The sequence below is a fragment of the Myotis daubentonii genome, chromosome 2 (assembly GCF_963259705.1).
Source record: "Myotis daubentonii chromosome 2, mMyoDau2.1, whole genome shotgun sequence".
NCBI lineage: Eukaryota > Metazoa > Chordata > Mammalia > Chiroptera > Vespertilionidae > Myotis > Myotis daubentonii.
In genome coordinates this window covers 104,243,745-104,267,707 of record NC_081841.1, presented here as the reverse complement: position 1 = coordinate 104,267,707, position 23,963 = coordinate 104,243,745, and the positions used below count along the sequence as shown (strand labels likewise).

The window sequence follows — 23,963 nt, the reverse complement described above, 5'->3', positions numbered from 1 at the left end:
AGAACTCCAGCTTCCCAGGCAGGAGGGATCTGGTGGGCAAATGTCGGGAGGCCTCTCCAAGGAGCTGAGCCCGTCTAGAAGTGCTGTGTGGCCAGCTTGTGAGGAACATTGTTGGCAAAGAGCCACACAAGATCTAGGCCAGACCTGCTGCTGCATGTGACACTGGGTGCTTTGACCAACATCTAAGGTGTTTCCCACACTCGCAGGAAGTCACTGCCCTCTTCCCCCATAAAGGAACTGAGGACTGTCAGGATCAGAAAAGTTTCTGTGGATTTCTCCTGAAGGTTTAAGGGTCTGAAAATCCTGCAGCCGGTTGGGAGCCAACTCTGATGACTTTAAATGCATAAAAGGTGTATTTGAGCATCTGGCCTAGAAATCGACCTAATCTGTCTATAGCATAATTGGTTCGGGAAGAGCTGGGAGACAAATTGAGGCTGGTGGGTGTAAATAGGAGAAAAAGTGGCAGAAGGAGAGCCAGATGGGTGAGCTCAGACACGAAACACAAACAAAAGCTGCTTGGGAGAGCAGAGGACTCATTTGCATCTGGGCCCAGAACTGGACTGGCATGAGGGGCCGGCTTCCAGAGTCTGCCCCCGAATAGCAGGAACCGAAATCAACATCCACACAATCGTGCAGTCCCTGAGCATATTGTGACAGGTGGCCCCAAATTGCCCTTGTTAGTGAATCAAGAACACAAACAATTCATAAAAATCAGAGAGTTTAGACTCAAGGCTGAGGCAGGGGTATGAGCAGAACAAAGGTCAGGGGAAGATGACTTCGTGGTCACTTTATGTGTTTGTTCCCTTTGCCTGTGGTTGCGAGGCAGAGCCTCGTTACCGTGGCGGGCCATCAGTGGGCACTGATGGCAGCAGGCCTGTGTTGGGTGGTAAAGGCATCTCCTTGTCTCATAGAGCCCCAGCGCAGCAAGGAGGGGACCAGGAGTTAAACATGCTGGTGGCTAAACTGAAGCTCATTTATTAGAAGTCAAACAGGTGTGACTTCTATCTTTACCTGACAGATACTTATAATGAAAAAGAAAATTTTCATTGGCTTACAAATACTGAAAGCATTTTCCAAGAGTATCAAAAAGAGCCTGGGGCAGACCGTGGCCAGTGCTGCTTAGTGGTCAGAGTGTCGGCCTGCACACTGTAGCATCTCTCTGGTTTGATTCCTGGTCAGGGGCATGTACCTGGGTTGCAGGTTGGATCTCCAGCATAGGGAGGCAACCAATCACATCGATTTTTCTCTCTCTCCCCCTCCACCCTCCCTTCCATTCTCTTTTTATAAAAAATCAATGGAAAAAATATCCTTTGGTGAGGATTAACAAAATAACACACACAACGAAACAAAAAAAAGAGCATGGGACAGGCCGCGGCAGTGAGAGAGGACACAGCCAGCTGCACGCAACAGCACAGCAGTGAACAATGACGCTGCCCCTTTCAGAGCCCCGAGCATGACCCACCCAATTAAGCCTCTGCGCATCTCCTTCTGATGGCCTGTGCTTCATGACATCCCTTTCGCATTTGTCATGACAGCATTGTTTTCTATGTCTGCTTTCTTTTGCATTTGCACCCCATGCAGTCAAATTTCATGCTTCCAAAATGAAAAATCAAACTGCCATTTCTCCTCTCTTTAGAGGAAATTAGTCCTATTTCCCCCGTAATTCATGAGCAAGCGATATGGCTGTGGACAGAGCATTAGCAACTCCAGGAGTAAATTAACTTCTGTTCCTGGTGAGGCCCGAGGTTACTGAAGGAGATTTGGCAATTTCGATTTTGGGAAGGGGAGATGGACAGCGTCAGAGGGGTGTGAGGTGCTGGTTATTTAACCATCTTCAGTGAAGGATGCCAACACCTTTGTCAGGTGTGCCAGGATGACCCACTTCGTGCCAGTTGTCACAGAGTAATCACTCTAAAGTGTCTCAGTTTGGTTGATAAATAATACCACCACTCTAATGAAAGCGAAAATGAAGTGAATAGTAAAAGCTTATCTTGTGAAAGAAGCCGGACAAAAAAAGGTACCTATTACATGATTTCATTATCTGACTGGTCCAGAATAGGCAAACACATAGACACAGAAAGTAGATTCATGGTTGCCGGGGGTTGGAGGTGTTTGGGGAGATATTGGGAGTGACTATGAATGGGTAAGGGATTCCTTTTGAGGGAAAGAAAAATGTCCTAAAGTTGATTGTGGTGACAATAGCAAGATTGTGAATATACTAAAAAACCATTGGATTGTACGCCATATAAATTATAGCTCAATAAAGTAGCTATATTAAAACAAAGGTTTAAGAAGAGTTAAACCACAGAAATAGAAGGGAAAAACAGAAAAGCTTGCAGTGTCTTTCTGTCAGTGAGCATGCTATGCTAAGGGCCTCCGGAAAGAGGCTATTCATTCTGAGGGGTGTGGTAACTCTGCTTGACCTCTGGGGGGCCCTAGCACACAACTCCTGCAAGTTCACAGCCTTGTTGGAGCAAGAAAAAGAGTGTGAGGCTCTCCAGTGTCATTGCTAAGAATCAAGGTATGCCGAATGGCCTTTCAACGGTCGAGGGTGTTGGCGGGTGACCAGAATCCTCAAGGTGGGGACAGGGGAAGATGGCAGAAAGTTCTGAGTGGGACTTGTCCCACCTCAGTCACGGTCATGCCCTTTGTCAGTGGGTCTCCATTTAGGTGGGAGGGGGGAGGTTACAGGGTGAGGGTGGAGCTAGGTGTGGAGACAGGAGTTTGTCCCCCAGAGGAATTAAGTGCATTATCTCACATGTAGCCCAGAGTGGGGACAGTCCTGCCCACTTAGGTCTGGAACTCTAGAAATCAAAGGGCAACCAACGAGTGTTCACCTGACAGGAATACCCCTCAGCCAGATCCTTTGAAAAGATTATGGAATCTAGATAGCACCCCATTCCCAATCTGTCTACTAGCGCTGGGATCCTTATTCAAAGGAAGGGAGTTGAACTTGAAATCTGTGAGAAGTCTGAAATTTTATTTTGTACATTTTTATATCTTTAACCCCAGGAAGAGTGTAGCTCTCAGCAGAAGCTGTTTGGGTGGATGTATGGATGGGTGGATGGGTGGACAACACACATAGGCTCAGATGAGCAGAAAAGGCTACCATGCAATGTGGTGTCCCAGCCCAAGGCCAGGGCCACCAACAGAGGGCGCTCTCTGCCTGAATAAGCAAAGCTAGGTCCAGGGCCAGAGAAGTAGGTGATGGGGGGTAATAGAGGTCTGGGCTCATTGCAAACCAGAGGCAGGGAGATGGGGTGTACTAACCTAGGAGCTGGGGACGGCACTGAGCCCCAATGTCCACACACTTAGGGCAGGAAGGAGACAGACCTGTTCTCCTTGTGGGCCTTTCCTCAGCATTAGGAAAAGAAAACCTAGCCCTCAGGTGAGGGTAGCATCAATGTGCAGTTTTTTCATCACTCTATCCCCAAGTGTCCAGCACAATGACTGGCACAGGTAAGGCACACAGTGCTTCTCAAATGGAATGAATGAATGAGTGTAGAAAAACTAGATCTGAGCTGGGCCATACTATTTTAGACTACAAAACCATGTATCCATTCCTAGGCTACATTTCTGGCCTCTATCTGGTCTGTGTCAGAAACAGGGTTACACATAAATTCCTGCAAACCACCCAGTGGTTTGTCCACCAGACGCAGCTGAGTACTGACAATGGTGAGCCTAACTAGCTTCACAAGGAGGAAGGCTTCTGGGAGACCCATCCCCACTCCCCAGATCATGTGCACAAACACAGGACAACACAAAGAACGAACAGTATGGAAACTCAGAGCACAGCTCTCCACAGAGGCCAGCCTGCTAGGCCACAGTGAGAGTGTCCATCTGACACTTGGGGAGTCAGATGGCTTGTTGGGCTAACAGGGGAGTCAGGAATGAGTGGCATGGAGCTGGAGAATCTGCTATTGAGCAGCTCAGGAAACCTGCCAAGAAGAGGGCAGTGAGGACTGCATGGGAGGGCCAGCAAGAGGAGCTGCCCCCGGAGGTCCGGGGCTCAGCACAAGCCCACCTTCAGCCTCCCACTGCGGACAGCCGTCCTGACTCCCAGGAGGACAATCAAGAACAAATGTGAACAAAGTGAGTCTCTCATAGCAGCCTGTTCTGCCAAAGAGCTGGTGATCGCAGCCCGTGCATCAGTGAGGAAGAGGGCCTGGGAGGTTTCTTTTTCCTTGTGGGTTTGGAGTTCTCTGTCAGCTCGAGCTGTTGAAAGCACTTGTGAACTCGTTATTTCTTGTTTTAAATTCTTCTGGGATGAACTCCACAGAATCTAGGATGTTAGAGCTTAAGGGGAAAAGGGATAGACCTTCAAAGTCTGTCCCTTTATTTAGAGTTAGAGAAAGTGGTGGCTGGTGACTGACTCCTACCCCAACACACACATTCAATCTCTCTCTCTCTCTCTTTCTCTCTCTCTCTCTCTCTCTCTCTCTCTCTCTCTCTCTCTCTCTCACACACACACACACACACAAAGAAAAGAGTAGTAAGAAAAACCTGCCTTATGTTAAACACCAACTAAAAGACATCACTTTGTCATCTCATTTGTGGCTACTCAGCTCACACCTGGAGGGCCAGCTCTGACCATGGTGGAGACCACGGGGGAACCTGCCAGCATTTTGCCAATCAGTGTGGACTCCCAACCATCCAACCATGAAACACCTCCCTGACTCCTGGAGACTTGGAAATTGTTCTTAGAGAGAAACTAGAAAAATTCACACACAAAGGAGGGGAGTAGGTATCTGTGGGAATTATTGGTCAAATGTGACCAAAGAAATTGGAATCATTTAAAAACTCAAGGTGACTCGTGAGGTGGTCACGCAGTAAGCAGGGTCCTGACCGTGCTGTTGAGAGAACGGCGGTGGAATCCCGGTGACTGTGCAGCCAGAAGCCCTGTAGGGAGAGAGGAGGTTGAGAAGCCAAGCTGGCCGTGCACCCCGGTGGAGGGAGGTGCTCCTAGATGTCCAAAGGCTGCCCCCAGAGTCGGGCTAGGAGAAGGGGGTCCCTCTGTACCTGAGCCGGTGACGTTTCTGAAGATGGGCCACCACCTGCATTACATGTCTGCCCTCTGCACAGGGCCGGTGGTGCCCTCTTTCTCGGTTACACTTCTCACTGTGAATAGGTAACCTCTGACTCTGGGGGTGGAGACTACTGGAATGTAGCTCATGAGAGAGAACCCCAGACCAGGACCTGCAGTTCCCCCTCTTGGTTTCCTAGGGAAGCCTTCACAAAGCACCATCAACTTGGTGGCCTAAACAACAGTCATGTATTCTCTCCCAGTTCTGGAAGCCACAAGTCCAAAGCCAAGCTGTCGGCAGGGCCATGCTGCCTCTGAAGACTCTAGAGGAGGATCCTTTTTTCCTCCTCCAGCTTCTGGTGGCTCCAGTGTTCCCTGGCTTGTGGCCACATCACTCCAGTCTTTGTCTCCATCTTCAGGTGGCCCCTTCTCCTGTAAGTCTGGGTCTCAAACCTCCCTCTGCTTTTCTCATTAGGAACCTGTTGGTGGATTTAGAAACCACCCTAAATCCAAGATGATTTCATCTCATAAGCCTAAATTTAGTTATAGCTGCAAAGACACTTTCCCAAAATCAGGTCACATTCACAGGTTCTGGGGTTAGGTCTTGGGCATATCTTTTGGGGTCACAGTTGAACGCACCACACCGATGCACATCAGGGTCCTGGGCCTGCCATGCGGTGCCAGCCTCTGGAAGGTGCAAACTTTCTCAGGGATAGCCAACCCCTGGGACCTCCTGGGGCAACTGACTCACCAAGGAATCCCCTGGCTGTCCCAACTTGCTCTTATTTTAAACCGATTTTGCTGACCAACTCAGTCCTGTCATTGCATTGGAAAAGCACCTGGGAGGGCCTAACTGACCCCAGCTGCCTCTCAACTTTGAGAACCACATCACCTAACAGACAGGTCCTACTTTAACAAACAGGGCTGGAACTTCTCCCTCCGTAGTTACCACCTCAGCAACTACCTACACAGAAGATTCCCATGAAGGCTGGGTATGGAATCAAAAGAGGCCATGTTGAGTTGAAGTCATTCATAAAAGCTACAATTTCCTCACCTTTCCCCCCAAGGGAACCATAAAGAGGCTTTGGCCTGACACTGCCAAATCTAGATTTACCTTCTGCTTTGGCCATCAGCCCTGACAGTGTAGGCTGGCACCGCAGGAAATAAGAAATACCATTCTGCTGATGTGTGGGAAGTGTTGAAGGGGTTGGCTGGAGCATAACTGTCTGGATCTCCTAGAAGGTCAGGTGAAAATTGGACTAAAATAAATGGTGGTGGAATTGGGAATGAGAGTCCCAAGATGTCTTTAATTGTGTAGTGTGGGTGAAATGGAATGTTGCCCAGGTCAGTTGAGATTCTTGATGGGTTATTAGATCCTGTTTCATGGGGAAATAGTAACTGCATAATTACTAGGGCTGAGATGACAATAGGGGGATAAAGTAAAAATCAGACAATCTGGAGGGGGTGGCTTTACTAGCTGACAGACCCTCAGATTCAGGCGAGGAAGCTGCTACTGCTGCACTTCAGAAGGATGTTTGTTCTCTGTTAGAACATTCCCTCTAACCACAGGGGCTGTCATTGTGAGTAATACAATGATCCCACTATCTCATGTTCTAGAAAGGTAAAAGATCATAGGGTAGGCCTTGTCCTGCATGAATAAACTAGCACATACAAAAGATAGATGCACCATTGGTCTGTAAATAGAAAATAATTTATCCATAATTTACATCTCAGGTTACAATGAAAAGGCAGCTACTGTGTCTGATGTGTAGGGTATGTCTAGGAGTAGTCCTGTTAGAATTTGTAAAATTTCTAAGAAAGAACCAAAATTTCATCATGGTGAGAGACAGGGTAAGGCAAAAGTAGTTTTACAGTGAAACACGGTTTATTCTTGTAATATTATTTATTAATTATTGTATTATTTTCCATATGAACAATTATAAACTTACTGTATTTGATGGGGTTGATAAATCCATGAACTGTTGATAATTTGATTAGTGGGTGAGATTTTCAGATGTTGGTCATTAATGGTCTCATAGTTGAAATGGAATGATGATTTTTCATGTCATTGGTCATGGTTATATTTTGTGTGAGAATACCAACTTGTGTTTAAGTATTGTTTCTGTGATAGTTTTGTAGGTTTTTCTTAAAATGTTCACCTATTTATGGCATTCTAGGGTTAATTGTAAGTGGTGGAATTGGTTGTGGTATTGCAATGAATTTTGGTGGATCTTTTTAGGTTTAATAGTTTTTAAGTTTACTTGGGGGGCGGGCGTGGGTTACACAATGGCTATGGCTGCTGAGTGATTCCCAAGGTCTTAGTTTCTGCTATAACTGTCTTGAGGATGTTTCTTTTGGGATTGTTGGTGAAGGTTATAATAGTTTTATACATTTTGAAAATGATGAGGTAGAAAATGTGTTAAATTTAATGGATTAGAGGGTTGAATAATTTATGGTCTAGAAATTCTGGTGGGTTTTTTCTTTTTGTTTGTTTGTTTTGTTTGATTTTTAGTGAGGAAGCTATTGGCATCACTGCATTAAATAACTACGGGACTTGCCTATTTATTATTCTTTTATGGTTATATCATAACTGACTGGAAGTCAATTGTCCTATTTAATACTAGAAGAATAAGGTCATCTTTAATAGATAGAGACATATAGGAATAGTCAAATTACATCTACAAAATATCAGTATCAGATGCTAAACGATGGTTAGAGGTAAAGAGGAATCTTGGTTGATGGAGAAAGCAGACAATGAGAAAAGTGGAGCTGATTATTCTGTGCAATCCATGGAAGCTTGTGACTGTGGAGAATGTTGAGCCATAGACTTCATCTGAAATTGTAAATGATGTTTCATAACATTCTGAGGCTTGCAGTAATGGGGAACAAATTCCTGGAGAAAGCGTAATGAGTAGGGCTTGAAGTAGCTGCGATTTCCTTCCATTAACTGTGGTGAGCTCAGGTGCTGGAGACTCTGGAAGCTAACAGACTGCAGTATTAAGAAGGGGCATTTCCAGGAGGAGGAGAGGGTGAATGCCTAGTGTGGGTATTGGGGCTAGGCTTGAATGTAAAGAGCTCAGAGTAAACTGGGGAAAAAGAAGACTTCTGAAATAGTAAATAGGAGTATCCCATATCAGAGTCCTTGTTGGACAGTTAGTGTATGATGACCTTGACATGTGCTTTCTCAAATATGTTTCATCATCATTGGTATATGGTCAGTCCATTGGTTCATAATTAGGGCTATCATTTAACTCAACAATAGGGATGTTGAGTTAAAATGGAAACATGGGACCAAACCAGATGTCATGAGTAGGGCCCAGAGGGCTACTGCATGGACAGGTCCAGCTTCTGGGGTGGCTGCCAGTCCCGGGGAACAGCCCTGAAGAACATGTGCTGGCTCTATCAGTGCCTGGGAAGCCTGGAACAGACATGGGAAGGGCATGGCCACTTAGAGGCAGGGCACAGAGGTTCAGAACTTAGACTCCAAAATCAGCATGGGTTTGAATCCCGGATCTACCATTGACCAAGTGTGTGATCTTGGGCAAGTTTCTTAGCCTCTCTGAGCTTCATCTGAAATGGGGGTTGTTGTGACAATTATAAAATTTCCAGGTAAACTGCTTACCATTTTACTCCTTAACTGGATCACATTGTGTGTTCAATAAGTGCTGGTTTGGGTTAGTATTCAGAGGAAGCAAATTCACTAATCATACCCCTTTATCTGACCCCTCAAAGCTCAAGGTTAATGAACTGGAAACAGAATTGTGAAACAGTCACTCCTCCCCCCCTCCACCCCCCCAAGGAATTCCTCCTCTTTCCGGCCTATTTGTCATTACAAATACTTTTTTTTTTGGTCACTTAGAGATACAAACTTTCTCTTGATGATCTAATCTCTGTAAAATGCAAGGTTAAATTCTAAATATAAGGAGCCAGGTGAAGGAAGTTACTAGAAAATGCTATGCCTTGTCTCCTAAAAATAGTCTTGGTTATCTGGAAGAATGTCTGACTATTGCCTTCTCAGTCTGCAGGTCTCTCATTGTGTCCTCTGAACAGGAACTAATTTCATTCCAACAAAACCAGTGTGGCATGTGGAACATCTGATAACCTGCCGCTGCTCACCTCCCACATGCTCCTGTGGGACTCCACTTGGCCTGCTCCCTGGTCTTCTCCTAGGAGGGCGAGATGCGATGTGTCCTGTTAAGCCGTGTATGCTGGAAAGTTCCCTGGGTGCAGAGGATAGAGGGACTTGGAAGGAGGGAGGATGCAGGAGAAATTTCATGGGCATGGTGGACGTGGTTTGGAGAGCAGTTCCAAGGGAGGCACCAGCAGAAACAGGCTCCGAGGCCAGAGTGACAGTGCGAGTGTTTGTAAAGCGCAGCAGGCTTATATTGGGGTTCAGCAAATGAGGCTTCACTGAACAATAACAATATCAAGCGCAGCTGAGGATTTGGATGGGAAAGACGGAGAGGAATGCACCTGGGAGGGTTTTGGTGGAGCCCAGGAAGCCGGTGAGAGGCTAGGGAGCAGAGGGTGGAGACTCCAGAGTCCCTGCTTCGTGCTGGAGCCAGCCTGGGAGCAGGAAATGAGTCACCAGTGGCACCTGGGCCAGTGGGCAGGACACCTCTAAAGTGAGAGCCCTGGCTTTCACTGACAGGGATGCTTTAGTCAATAACTGTTTGCTGAGTGAGCCCATTGGTGAGTCATCTGAAAGGTTGGGCAAGCCCAGCTCTGGCAGGGCTCTGTCCACCAGGAGCCAAGATGTCTGCAGCTCAGTCATGGGCTTTTTGTGGCTTCTGTAATATTAGCCTGAACTTCTTCCTCCCTCATCTGTCTCCTAAGGAAACTGAGAAGATTATCTGGTTCATCTTTCCAAAGCTATTTGTAGGCCCTCTACAGAATGCAGAGCTTACTATACTAGTGATACTGTATTTTGAATTCACATGTCTATTTTCTCTTGAAAACTTTGGGCAGCCTTATCAGTGATAGAGTGGATTTTCTTACAGTATAGCTTAACTTTCATTTATTTGTCTCCAAAGACATATAAGGTGAACTCTGCACGCAGGATCTTAATCAGAATTACTTACTCATTCACTGTGTTGTTAGTCGTTTTATTATTGAGTGGCGGGAGTTCTTGATATGTTCTAAGTATAAATCCTTTGTCATATTCCCAATATATAGCTTACCTATTATTTTTTTCAATGGTGCTTTTGATGAGTAGCAAATTTTATAAAGTTCAATTTGTCAATTGGCTAGTGTTCTTTGTGTCTCATCTAAGTAATTTTTGCCTATTCTAAGGTTGAAAAGATATTCTCCTATGTATAATTCTATAAGCTGTATAGTCTTGGCTTTTTCATTTAGGTGTATAATTCATAATTAAGTTGGGAGTGTGGTATGAAGTAGCATCAAAATTTATTTTGTCTCTGTGGACATCCAGCTGTTCAGCACCATTGGTTAAAGCTTTCCTTTCCCCACTGAACTGCTTGGGCAGCTGTAGTGAATACAAATTGAGCATGTAATTTGGAGTCTGTTTTTAGACTATATTTCATTCCATTGCTGTATATACATATCCTTCTGCCAATACCATGCTTTTCTTTCTTTTATTAGTCTTTATTTTATGTTGAATTTACTCCCAGGCCATAGTTTTTTTTCCTCGGTTTCTCCTGGGTTACCTTTTTTTCCTGTGGAACCTCCTCTTCTGGTTTAGGAACCACCTGCTCTTTCTCAGGAAGGATCCTCTCAGTGTGTCAGGGAGAGCCCATGTGGGTTAATCCACCCAGGAGCTCTCTGTTCTGTGCCACATCTTGGGAGCTTTGTTCACCTGGATGCGCTCAATGATCAGAGAATCTACATCTAAACCCGTAAGTTCAGTATTGCTCTCTGCATTTTTAAGCATGTGCAGCAAAATTCTTTTTGGTCTACTGACCTTGTGTCCAGCCCCTCTGTTTGGTCTAGGCACAGCTACCATCTCCATCATTGTATGACAGAATGACGCACACTGCTTCTGTAAAGTAACCTCCTTGTGGTATGCATACCCTTGATGGCCTGGGGATTTTCACTGTGTCCTTAAAGTGAACATGCAGATTTGAACCTCCTGATTTGCATGATTTTATGGGATTTTCTGAGTCAAGTGAATAGAGAACCATTTTCAGAGGTCACCTCAGGCCATTTTTGGGAAGAGACCATACTTTCTTAATTAATGTACTGTTGTAGTTATTCTTGAAATCTTGTTCAGAATTATTATTATTTTATAGTTTATGGCTAATTTACAGTAAATTTTTCATCTTGTTCAAAATTGTTTGGCTATTCTAAGTCCTTTCTGCTTTTTTATAATTTTTTAGAGTGAGCTTACAAATTTCTACAATGAAAGCCTTCTTGGATTTGCATGGGATTGCATTGAATCTATAGATCAATGTGGGGAGAAATGAAGTCATAACAATATCGCCTTTCAATCTATGGACATGACGTATGTTTCTATTTATTTGGATTTTCTTTAATTTCTTTCAGAAATATATGTATTTTTAAATGTAAAGGTCTTGAACATATTTGTTAAATTTATTTCTAAATATTTTATGTTTATATGCAATAGTAATGTGGCTTTGTTAAATTTCATTTTCTGTTTATTGTTAAAATATAAAAATACATCTAATTTTTTTATATTAACTTTGTGTCTTACAACCTTACTAAATTTGCTTATTATTCCGAGCAACTTTTTTGGGGGATGGAGACTGAAATTCCTTGGGATTTTCTATGTATGCAATCATGTCAACTGTGAATAAAGAGATTTTTACTGCTTTCTTTACATTCTTACACCTTCCCTTATAGTACTGTAGGCCTTGCAGTACTATGTTGAAAAGAAGTGGTGTGAGTGGAAATCCTTATCTTATCCCCTATTTTAGGGGAAAACATTGAATTTTGCATCATTAATATGGTTTTAGCCATAAGTTTTTCGAAGATGTCTTTTATTAGATTGTAATGGGCTGGACAGCATTCCCTCACTTTCATTCACATGTTGAAGCCCTAACCCCCAGGACCTCAGAATGTGACTGTATTTGGAGATTGGGTCTTTAAAGAGGTAATGAGGTTTCAAGAGTGGACCCTAATTCAGTATGACTGGTGTTTTTACAAGAAGAGGAAATTTCATCACAGGCATAGAGTGAAGACCATGTGAGGACACACAGAGAAGATGGACTCTGCGAGCTAAGGAGAGAGGCCTTGGAAGAAACCAACCCTGCTGACACCTTCATCTTGGACTTCTGCCTCCAGCACCGCGAGATTAACGCTGTCACTTAAGCTGCCCATCTGTGGTGCTTTGTTATGGTGGTCCTAGCAAGCTAATGCATAGATTGAGGAGTGACTCTCATTCCTAGTTTGCTCAGAGCATGTGTGTTTTTTTTAAATTATAAACAGGTGTTGATTTTTGTCAATTTTTTTGGCTTCTGCTGAAATGGCATTCTTCTGTATTTTGTTAATGAGGTGAGTTGCATTAATTATTAAAATAAAACCCCAACCTTGCATTCCTGGGATAAACCCCAATTGTTCTTGATATGTTGTCCTTTTACATATTGCTGAGTTTGATTTGCTAATATTTTATTAAGGATTTTATATTTTTGTTTAGGAGGAATATTGGTCTGTATTTATTTATTTATGGTGATATTGTTATCTGGTTTTGATATCAGGGTGTATCATTCAAGGTTGAATCAGAGAAACACAACCAACAGGAGCTATATTAAGAAAACTAGACTGCCTAGTTCAAATCCAGGAATATGCGACTGTCGGGGCAGATGAGGCTGCAAGAAGGGAGGCTGGAACTCTGGGCATGAACTAAGGCTGCTTCCAATAGTGCGATTTCTGCTTCAAGGAAGCAAAAACTCTGCTCTTCAGGCCTTTCAACTTATTGAACCCGCTCACCCAGAGTATCTAACATTATCTCTCTTGCTTTAAGTGAACTGGTTCTGGACTTTGACCACATTTACAAAATGCCTGACCAGCAAACTTTGTGTAGCCAGACAAGTCAACACACCAAAAAGACCATCACATTGTCATGCTGCTTCATTAAGTGAATTGGAAAGCATTTCCTCTTTCTATATCTTTTTAAAAAATATAACTCATAGCTCAGCTGGCATGGCTCAGTGGTTGAGCATCGACCTATGAACCAGGAGGTCATGGTTCAAGTCCTGGTCAGGGCACATGCCAGGGTTGCGCGCTCAATCCCCATTGCGGGGCATGCAGGAGGCAGCTGATCAATGATTCTCTCTTATCATTGATGTTTCTATTTCCCTCTTCCTCTCCATTCTTCTCTGATATCGATAAAATACTTTAAAAAATAATTCATATTCCATAAAATGCATCATTTTTAAATGTACAATTTTGTGGTGTACTAAATATTTACACACAATTGTATAACATCACCACTACCTGATTCCAGAACATTTCCCCACCCCAACAAGAAAGTGTGCCTCCTCCATACTTCCTTCCCCACTGTGGGAGTGTTCCCTGCAGTGAAGGGACGATGGAAAAGTTCTGGGGTTGAGTGGTGGTGATGGCTACACAACAATGTGAATGGAGTTAATGCCACTGGATTATACTCTTAAAGTGGTAAGTTTTAGGGTATGTATATTTTACCACAATAAGAAAATAATAAATGCAATCAAAGATGATTTCATTCCTTATTTTATAGATGAAGGACACAAAGTACAGATATCAAGGAACTTGCTCAGAGTTGCTCTAGGGAGAGGCAAAATTAGAATCTGCACACAGAGTGAGTTCAATTTGATGTTTGTCTTTTTCCAAGACATTTACTGGGGCAATGTTTTAATAGCATTAAGTTGTGGGAACAACTTAAGTGCCTGATGTGGTTCGGTTGTAGATAACCCAGTCAGTATGATATGAAGCCATTAAACTTACATTTGTCAAGACTTTGTTAAGGCATGGTTGAATTATTTTCAATTTATTTATACATCATGTGGAAAATTGGCATATATAAAAATAAGTTTACATTAAGACCACAGTTTTATGTTTTAAAATTTCACACATGTGTAGTTTAAGCATGTTTAAGCATAAGTATAAGGGATTATATCCAAATCATAATGAGGCTATTTTGGGATTATAAAACTTGAAGTGATTTTTTTTTCATACTTTTCCTAGAGTTTCCGTATTAGTTACCTAATTACTGAATAACAAATTATCCCCAAACTTAGTAACTTAAAAATTACACAATATTTATTCTCTCTCACAGTTTCTGGGAGAATCTGGGAGCAGCTTGACTGGATAGTTGTGGCTTGTGATTTCTCGTTATGATGAGTCAGGTGTTGGCATAGGCTGCAGTCATTTGAAGGTTTAACTAGGTTTGCAGGATCTGCTTCCAATGTGTCCCATTCACCTGGTCGGCAAATGGGTTCCTCTCCACAATTATCCTTGAGTGTCTTTACAACATGGCAGCTGACTTCCCCTAGAGCACTGCTACCCCCCCAGACCAAGGGAGGAGCTACGATGCCTTTGATGACCTCGCCTTAGATGTCACACACAGTCACTTCCACAATACTCTGTTAGACACACACATGAATCCTGATTCATGAGACCGGACTACACAATGGATGGATTCCAGGAGGTGAGCATCACCATGGAGGTTGTCTGCCAGAGTTTCAAACTTTCTAAATGAACTTTGTGGGAAAATGGAGTATGTGGTTAGAGAGGTAGATTCTGGGGCCAGACTGCCTAGTCAAATGCTAGTTCATACACATATAATGGTTTCATCAAATATAAAAATGTATATAATCCTGAGTAGATACTTAACCAATATGTGTTACACCCTCTTCATTTATTAGTGAGAATGAAAATAGTAGCCAGCTCACAGAAATATTGTGAGCATTCAATGAGCTGATATATGCGAGCATACCATCTGGTCCATAATAAGTGCTATATAAGCCTTAGCTACTATTATTTTTTAATTTTAAAGTCATAAAACTGATTAAATGGAATAATTATTTAACAGCTAGTGATGTAGTATGAATCCAATCATATAAAAATGTATACATGTATTTTAAAAGTTCATTATTTTGTTAATGTCATTGGTCTCTGAGTCATGGTATTATAGGGTATGACTTTTAATTTTTTCTTTTTCTTTTTATTTTTATGGTATTTGTGTTTTCGGTTGAGAGCCTTATTTGTATTACAATCAGAAAAATAATAAATTACTTTTTAAACACTCACTGTGTAACAGCAAATACTTACTTAACTGTTGCATTTGTTTACATCAACAAACATGGAGACTAGCTACGCTGAAAGTGATCTAGTCAAAGTGTAAATACTAGTTCCCTTCATCTCAAACTTAAAAGGAAAACCTCAAAGCCAATATCAGGGGGGGAAAGGCAAGCTTTATCTACTTTGGCTGCATTTTTCCCCCATCAAGGTGAGTGTGAGCAACCCTGAACTTGGTTATAGTGCCGCAAAGTTCAGCAAACATTCAGGATACACAGCAGTGTGTGGAGTACTGTGGTAGGCACTGGAAGGGAATGAGGCTTGATGTTTATTGTGATATTTATTAGAAGAAAGGGATTTGATGCTGTGATGCTTGTGATTCTCTGTGCCCTTAATTTGCTGAATCAACACTGAAGAAATTGTTTCACTTCCCCAAAGCTGCTTTCACACTGTAGCTAGCCACCCACCCACCCATTCAGCAAAGCCACACATATGAACCAAGTTTAAAGAAGATCCTAGCTGCAAACCTGGTAGAAACTATGTGGCCCAAATGGTCTGCTCAGATCCCACCCAGTTCCTCAAACAAATGCTGATTCCAACAAATATGGATTCCAGATAGGGGGTCATTCTCACATGTATGATTTCCCTTTTAATTTTTTTTTATTGATTTTTGAGAAAGAGGAGGGGAGAGAGAGAGAGAGAGAGAGAGAGAGAGAGAGAGAGAGAGAGAGAGAGAGAGAGAGAACTAACATCAATGTGAATGAGAAACATCAATTAGTTGTCTCTTGTACACACCCCAACCAGGGATCAACCTCCAACCTGGATATGTGCCCTGATGGGGAACTGAACCTGTAACCTTTTGGTGTATGAGATAATGCTCCAACCAACTGAGCCACCTCATCAGGCCAGGCCCTTTTTACTTTTGACTTTATAATTATCAGGAATAAGATTCCTCTTTATTCCTAAAACAAATCCAGTCAGTCAAATATCTACCTTTACTTTTTCTCTTAGAATTATGATAATTTTACAGAAAAATTCCAAATATGATACAGAGTCCCCATATGTCCTGCAGGCAATTTTTATTAATACTAGCATCTTTAATTGCCACAGTACACTTGTCAAAACTAAGAAATTAACATTAGTCTAATTACCATCAACTGAACTCCAGACATATTTGTGTGGTAGGCAGTTGATAGACATAAGCAGAGTAGGAACTATACATGGGTCAGGTGCAGAGGGTCACCAGGGTGGAGAGCCCAGGTGCCTAGCAATGGGCAAAGCTACAAGCCCTTGCATGACCACTCCCTGAGGTATTAACCCCTGGAGATGACATCTAGGCTTCAGCTGTATTTCAGCTCCAGGCCCAGAAAAACAGCAAAACCAGATGGAGCAACACCATGGCTAACATCAGGACCAGCTTTAATGACTAATAACTTCCTGCCTTGGCACTGACCAATCAGTGGAGACCACAACCCAGAGGAGATACACCTAGAAAGCTAATGAATATTCTATTGAAGTCCTCCCTTGAGACTTCCAGATAAAGGCCCTTAGGACAGGGGACCCAGAGAGGCTCTCTCTAAGGAGCACACACATGCCTTTTTCCACCCCTTTCCTCACTCCCTTGTCTCTCTCTTTCTCCCATGCTCGAAGGGCCCTTCTTTTGCCTCTTTAACTAATTTCCTGAGCCCATTCCTTCTACAGCTCACTTCCTCTACTTCTGTGACTTTCTAAATAAACTTTCTCTTATAGCTTGAGTCTTGGCTCTGAATTCCTTCCTAGCTAGAACTCAAGTACCAAGGTTGCTGAACAGAGGTCTGGTCTGACTCTACCAGCCTAATACTTGGTGCCATTTCACCACAACCAGCTGCATTTCACCAATTTTTTCACTAATGTCCTTTTTCTGTTCCAGAATCTTATTTGGGATTCCACATTGTACTTAGTCATTATGTCTCCTTAGTCTTCTCCAGTCTTTGACAGTTTCTCAATCTTTTCTTGTTTATTGTGAACTTGACAGCTTTGAAGAGTGCTGGCCAGATATTTTGTCAAATGTTCCTTAATTTGGGTTTGTCTGATGTTTTCTTTGGTTAAACTATGGTATGTATTTGAAGAAGACCCAGAGGTAAAGTACCTGAGAGGAAATTTATTTTTTTATGACTTCTCAATGTCTTTAATGCTAATGGATGAATTCTCAAGAGGAAAAGCTATTTCTTACAGAACAAATTTCAAGGAAAATATATCAAAGGTTAACTTTCTTATGTATCCTTTATTTCTCCTGTATGTTTCCAGCCCATTATATTTGCTATCAGATATCTGAGTTTGTTCTCAACACTTTAAATCTGCACAGCAATAAATGGTCTTGGCTTTTTCTTTCAATGGTCTTGCCACACCCCATGCTGGGCTAGTTGCAGTGGGACGGGCTGAAGTCACAAAGTGGTTAACATGGGTCCCTACTCTCAAACTCACTTTTAGTTGGAGAGGCAGGTTGTTGTAAAATGATCTAAACCAACTTGTTTTCATGGTCATCAGGTCCTTCTTGGTGGATGACAGTGGCTTCCAGTGATTAGGAATGCATGGAAGAATACAGATGCCTCCTGCCCAACCACCTCCCTACCAGGTGGTGTGTAATAAAGACAGCAAGTCTTAGGCCACATTCTGAAATGTGAATGGACTTTTGTTTGCAAGCAAGTGCAAACACCATGCTCTCTGTTCTTTCGGACATTCCAATAAATACTTTGCATGAAAGTTTGACCAGAGGCAAATGTGACTGTGTTCTGACAACAGATCAACTCAATCACACCAAATGGTAAAGCCTCCAGTAAGTGAAAAACCCAGAAACGACTGGGGTTTAGACCTCAGGTTCTTTCTATTCTATTCAAGAGAGGACAGACATGGCTGTATAAGTCTTTGGCTCCATTGTACAAGTCTAGCTTGATCACTGCTCACTCTCTAAATGGAAGCTGGCCTACATCCCTTACTCAAGGAACAAGTCTTCTGGTAGAGAATTAAATAAGGATGTTTGAAGCAGTGCAGCCCCCCTCTAGACTGGTGAGACTTGCCAGGGTTTTTAAAGTGTTCACTAATCACTCCTAATGTATGAGTTCCTCATTAAGATTATTTCAAATACTAACTAAAAGCTTCAGGTTGTGGATTAAAATTAATTTACACTGTTAAAAACAAAAATTGAAGTAATTATAAATAGTGTGATAAGAACAGGTAAAGGTATGTATGAAGCCCTCTGAGAGCCCATCTATGGAGCTGGGTTGGGTAAGGGTGGGGTTCCCAGTAGGGGGGTTAGAGAAGCTTTCAGAGAAGGCCATCTTAACCAGAGCTCCAAAAAAATGACTGGATATTCACCTGGGAGGCCAAGGTGAGGAAGGGATTCCAGGTGGAGGGAGGTGGCAGGAAAGGGCCCAGAGGCAGGAAGAGGCTTGGAAGGGGCATGGCCATGGCGTGGGAATCACAGAGGAGAGGGTGGCAGTGATGGAGATGGGAAAGGTAAGGGAGTGCAAGTCTTAAAGTTCACCCCAGACTGAGAAGTGTGGATTTGATCCTATGGGTAACAGGAAACCACTAGAGGGTTTTATTTTATTTTTTTTAATGCTCATCCTCCCACCCTCTCCCCTTTGGCACCTATCAGTTTGTTTTCTGTATCTATGGGTCTGTTTCTGTTTGTTTTGTTTGTTCATTTGTGTGCTTTTAAAAAATTCCACTTATGAGTAAAGTCATATGGCATTTGTCTTTCTGCCTGACTTATTTCACTTAGCATAATACTCTCTATGTTCACCCATGTTGTCACAAATGGTAGGATTTCCTTCTTTTTAATGTCTGTACAATATACCATTATGTATATGTATCACATCTTCTCTATCCAATCATGTATTGATGGACATCTAGGTTGTTTCCATATCTTGGCTATTGTATATAATGCTTCAATGAACACGGGAGTGGATATATCTTTTCAAATTGGTGTTTTTGCATTAGAAGATTTTAAGTAGGATGTAAACTACATGATCAGATTTCTATTTTCCAGTGATATCTCTAGCAGCACACAGAGGGAAGGTGGGAGGAAGAAGGAACTGGAATCAGAGTGGCCAGTTAGAAATTAGGGTAATGGTTTTGGCAAGAGACATGAACAGTGTTTGTGAGGGAGCTATAATAAAATTACCATATTGAACACTTACTCTGAGCCAGGTTCTATGCTAAGCAAATTCCATATATTAATTCATTTCATCCTTATAAACTTACAAGGTTGGTACTGTTATCATCTCCATTTTAAAAATAAAGAGAGGCCCAGATAAACTTGCCAAATACCATATGCCCAATTATATTTGCATTTTATATAAACAAGGAGTATTTTCAGTATAAATATGTCTTATACTTTGCACATAATTTTTTTATATTTACTATAAATATACAATACGTTTTGGAATCTGGCACCCCTAGGCCTAGAAAGGTGAAGTGAGTTGCTCAAGGTGTCTTAGCCGCCAAGTTGCAGCGCTAGAATCGGAATGGGGCAGGCTGCTGAGAGCTGCGCTGGGCTCCATGCGACCTCCACTCAGCCACCTGCACAGGTAAAGCAGGGCGGGGTCTCCGCCCACCCGTGGGAACCTCACCCAAGCAGTTGGAGTTAATCACCAGGGAGCCCTTCCTTTGCCCTTTTAATCTTCCTGTTCTCTGAAGGTCTGTTTCTTAGAAGAGGTTGCAAAGCTCCCCTAAGCCTTAAGTCTTCATGCTTGGAACAAAACCCTGCCCTGTGATTAAGTAACTACCTCTCCCAACTTTCACTGCCTGGAGGGATCTGAAGGCATGTCAGGATTTCCATTTCCCTCAGCAAATGAGCTGTAATTAGGAGCTTACTCAACTTGATCTTCACTGCACTCACTGCTCTGCTTTCCTGTTGCTACCAGCCTGGGATATAAAACATAATTAAACAGAAGCTTTAACAGATTTAATAAGCTTTCACCTGAGGCACAAAAGATAATTGTATTTTTAACATTGGAATGTTTCTCATATTCGGCAAATGAATCCCAGGTGTGGGCAGTACAATGTGGTCCAGGGTGGGATTACTACCCGTAAGAGTTTTGTGAAGAAGGCAGATATGAAAACCAGACCCAGAACAATTGGGGTGTGGAGGGGGCTGTGGGAGGCCAGAGCAGGGAGCTCGTGTGCCCTGGAGGAAGGTGGGATCATGAGAGCCTGGCTCCTCAGACTTGCCCACGGGCATCCCTGAGAGTGTGCTAGCAATGCAGCACATGCCCCTCCCCCTGAGACCTACAGCATCAACCTGCATTTTAACAAGATCTAAGGATGACTCCTATGCACATTAAAATTTGAGAAGCATTATCTTGAAGAACACCTGAGATGACACATAAAATGGATCAGGAAGGATGAATAGTTCTCCAGGTGGGGTCTAAAGGGATGGCATTGGAGGGAGGAATAGCATAAGCAAAGGCATAGAGTTGTGAAGAGAAATGATAGTAGCCCTTTATCTATGGGATATGTTCCAAGACCCCAGTGGATGCCTGAAAACATATTTATACTGTTGTTGTTTTTTCCTATGCATACATATCTTTTCACTTAAAGAGAGTACTTTATGGTTTCTCTTGGGCAAATCCAAATTGCCAGCATCACTACATCTTATAGTTTGGGGTCATTATTAAGTAAAATAAGGGTTCTTTGAACACAAGCACTGCAAAACCACAACAAGTTAGAGCAGGATAATGTGAGAATTCATCACTTTATTCAGCACAAAGCACAATTTAAAACTTAAGAATTGTTTCTTTCTGGAATTTTCCACTTAAAAGTTTTGGGTCAGAGTCGAACTCAGAAAGCAAAACCACAGATAAGGAAGGGACTCTTGTAGTTGGGAAACCACACAAAGCTTTGGTGTGATGGTACCTGGGGAGTGATTGCTGGGTAGGGGACTGGAAAGGCTGGCAAAGACAGCCTTAGAGGGGCAAGATCGAGGCTAGCTTGTGGAGAGGAGAAGCAGAGTTTGTCACCTCAGAATATGCCTTTTGGGGGGTATTGATTGTTTTAAGTTTGTTATTTTAAGAAACAAGAGTCAAGAAGAACCTTTGCCCTCCCTAACCATCTAAAAGAATTTAGATAGAGGACCTGCTCCAGTAAGGGAGCCATCTTCATAGATAACTATGTTTTAATATAAACTAGGTGTGATAAAAGGGAGGGACCTAGCAAGGCCCCTTTGATCAAAGTCCTCACTGTGTCCCACTGTTAAAGTTGGCTCAGGAAACATTTGTTTAGCAAACATTTGCTTTCCATCTCCATGTGAATTGCCTTCCTGCCCTTTGAAGTCCCAAACCACAACTGCGCCCCCCCCCCCCCATGTTCCCTTTCTCCTTATCTCAAGATAGCAAATAAGCCTTAACTGCCCCATTTGTCCTCTGGCCCCCTATCTTCTTATTGAACCCCTGTATATACATATACAGTAAATTTGGTTATTTCTCCTGTAACCTGTCTCATGATTAATTTGATTATTATTCCAGCCAGAAGAACTTAGGAGGGTAGAAGGAAAATTATTTTTTTCTTCTCTACACTTTATTGCTTCATCAGATGGGTTTGATTTTTTTTTCAAAGAAAAATTTTCAGCAGTTTGTGAGCCAAATACAGTCCCTGCTCTCTAGTACTTGTATCTTGTCACCTTAAAGATGCCTGAGAAGGTGGTACACCATGCAGAGGAGGAAGTGGAGACTTTTGTGTTCCAGGCAGAAATTGCTGAAGTCTGAAGACTTGGAAGACCTCTTGGCAGTCAAGCACTTCTCTGTAGAAGGTCAGCTGGAATTCGGGGCATTGCTATTCATCCCCCATTGGGCTCCCTTTGACTTCTTTGAGAACAAGAAGAACAACAAAAACTCTATGTCCATCATCTATATATCTATATATAGAAAAGCCAAGCGACCGGAACTCCGGAACAACTGGAACAACCGTTTGCTTTGATGCGCACTGTGGCCCCAACCATCCCCCCACCCCCAACCCCCCCCCCCCCCGACCGAGGGTGGGGCCGGTTGGCCAACCTCCCATGTCCCCTCCCCCTGGCTGGCCCTGCCCCAATCGGCCCCAATCAGGGGGGGGCCGGCCAGACCCCACCTGTGCACGAATTCATGCACCAGGCCTCTAGTGTGTTCATAATGGACAGCTGTGATGAGTTGATACCAGAGTACCTCAACTTCATCTGCGGTGTGATTGACTCTAAGGACCTGCCCCTGAACATCTCCCGAGAAATGCTCCAGCAAAGTAAAATCTTGAAGGTCATTTGTAAAAATATTGTTAAGAAGTGCCTTGAGCTCTGCTCTGTGCTGGCAGAAGACAAGGAGAACTATAAGAACTATAAGAAGGAGAACTATTCTATGAAGCATTCTCTAATAACCTAAAGCTTGGACTCCATGAAGACTCGACTAGTCGGGGATGCCTTTCTGAACTTCTGCACTATCACACCTCCCAGTCTGGAGGGGAAATGACTTCTCTTTCAGAATATGTCTTTCATCTGAAGAAGACCCAGAAGTCCATCTATTATAACACTGAGGAGAGAAAGTTACCAACTCTGCTTTTGTGGAGCGATTTGGAAATGGGGCTTTAGAGTAGTATATATGAAGGAGCCTATCGATGAGTACTGTGTGCAGCAGCTCAAGGTGTTTGAATGATAAAGCTTGGTCTCAATTACCAAGGAGGGCCTGGCACTACCTGAGGATGAAGAGGAGAAAAAGAAAATGGAAGAGAGCAAGGCCAAGTTTGAGAACTTCTGCAAACTCATGAAAGCAATCTTGGATAAGAAGGTTGAGAAGGCGACAGTCTCCAATAGGCTTGTGTCTTCACCCTGCTGCATTGTGACTAGCACCTATGACTGGACAGCTAATATGGAGTGTATCATGAAAGCCCAGACACTTCGGGATAACTTTATAATGGGCTACATGATGGCCAAAAAGTACCTGGAGATCAACCCTGACCAACCCATTGTGGAGACTCTGCACCAGAAGGTGGAGGCAGACAAGAATGACAAGGCTGTCAAGGGCCTTGTGGTGTTACTGTTTAAAACTGTGCTGCTCTCTTCTGACTTTTCACTTGAAGATCATCAGACCTACTCCAACTGCATCTACTGCATGATCAAGCTAGGCCGAGGCACTGATGAAGATGAAGTGTCAGCAGAAGAACCCAGTGCTGCTGTTCCTGATGAGATACGCCCTTGAGGGTGATGAGGATGCCTCTTGCATGGAAGAAGTAGATTAAGAGTTTCTATTTGCAGATCTTGCATCCTCTATGTAGTGTCTTCATGGCTCTCCCAGCAGCCCTGCATGGCCCTGGTCCACCTGGTTTCCCCTAACTGATATTTAGTAGTTTTTTCTCTCCTGTCTTTGCCTAAGGCAGGTTACAATGGCCTCAAGCCTTCTCTTCTCATATTTGATATTAGGTTTGGATGTCCTGTATTGCGGGTTTTTAAAATTTTGTTCTGAAATTAAAGTATGCAAAATAAAGAAGATGCAGTTTTTAAAATTTTTTCCAGCATACAAAAATATAAGTAAAAAGTATAAAATAATGAAGATAAAGTAAAAATTAAACATTGCAGATACAGCCTTCTCTGCATTCCCACCCACCTCCATTCTATTCACCGCCCTTCTTCCTGGACCTAACTATTATTTTGAGTTTGGTGTTTTTTATGCATCGCTTTTAGTTTTTATACAATATTTAGATACAGAAATAATATTGTTTTGCCTGCTAGGCAATGATATGT

At 42.8% G+C, this 23,963-nt stretch overlaps 1 pseudogene; it reads left to right on the top strand.

The window, feature by feature from the left end:
• The first annotated feature begins 22,360 nt into the window (after positions 1 to 22,360).
• On the top strand, positions 22,361 to 23,655 carry LOC132226268 (heat shock protein HSP 90-beta-like; annotated as a pseudogene).
• Positions 23,656 to 23,963: the final 308 nt, after the last annotated feature.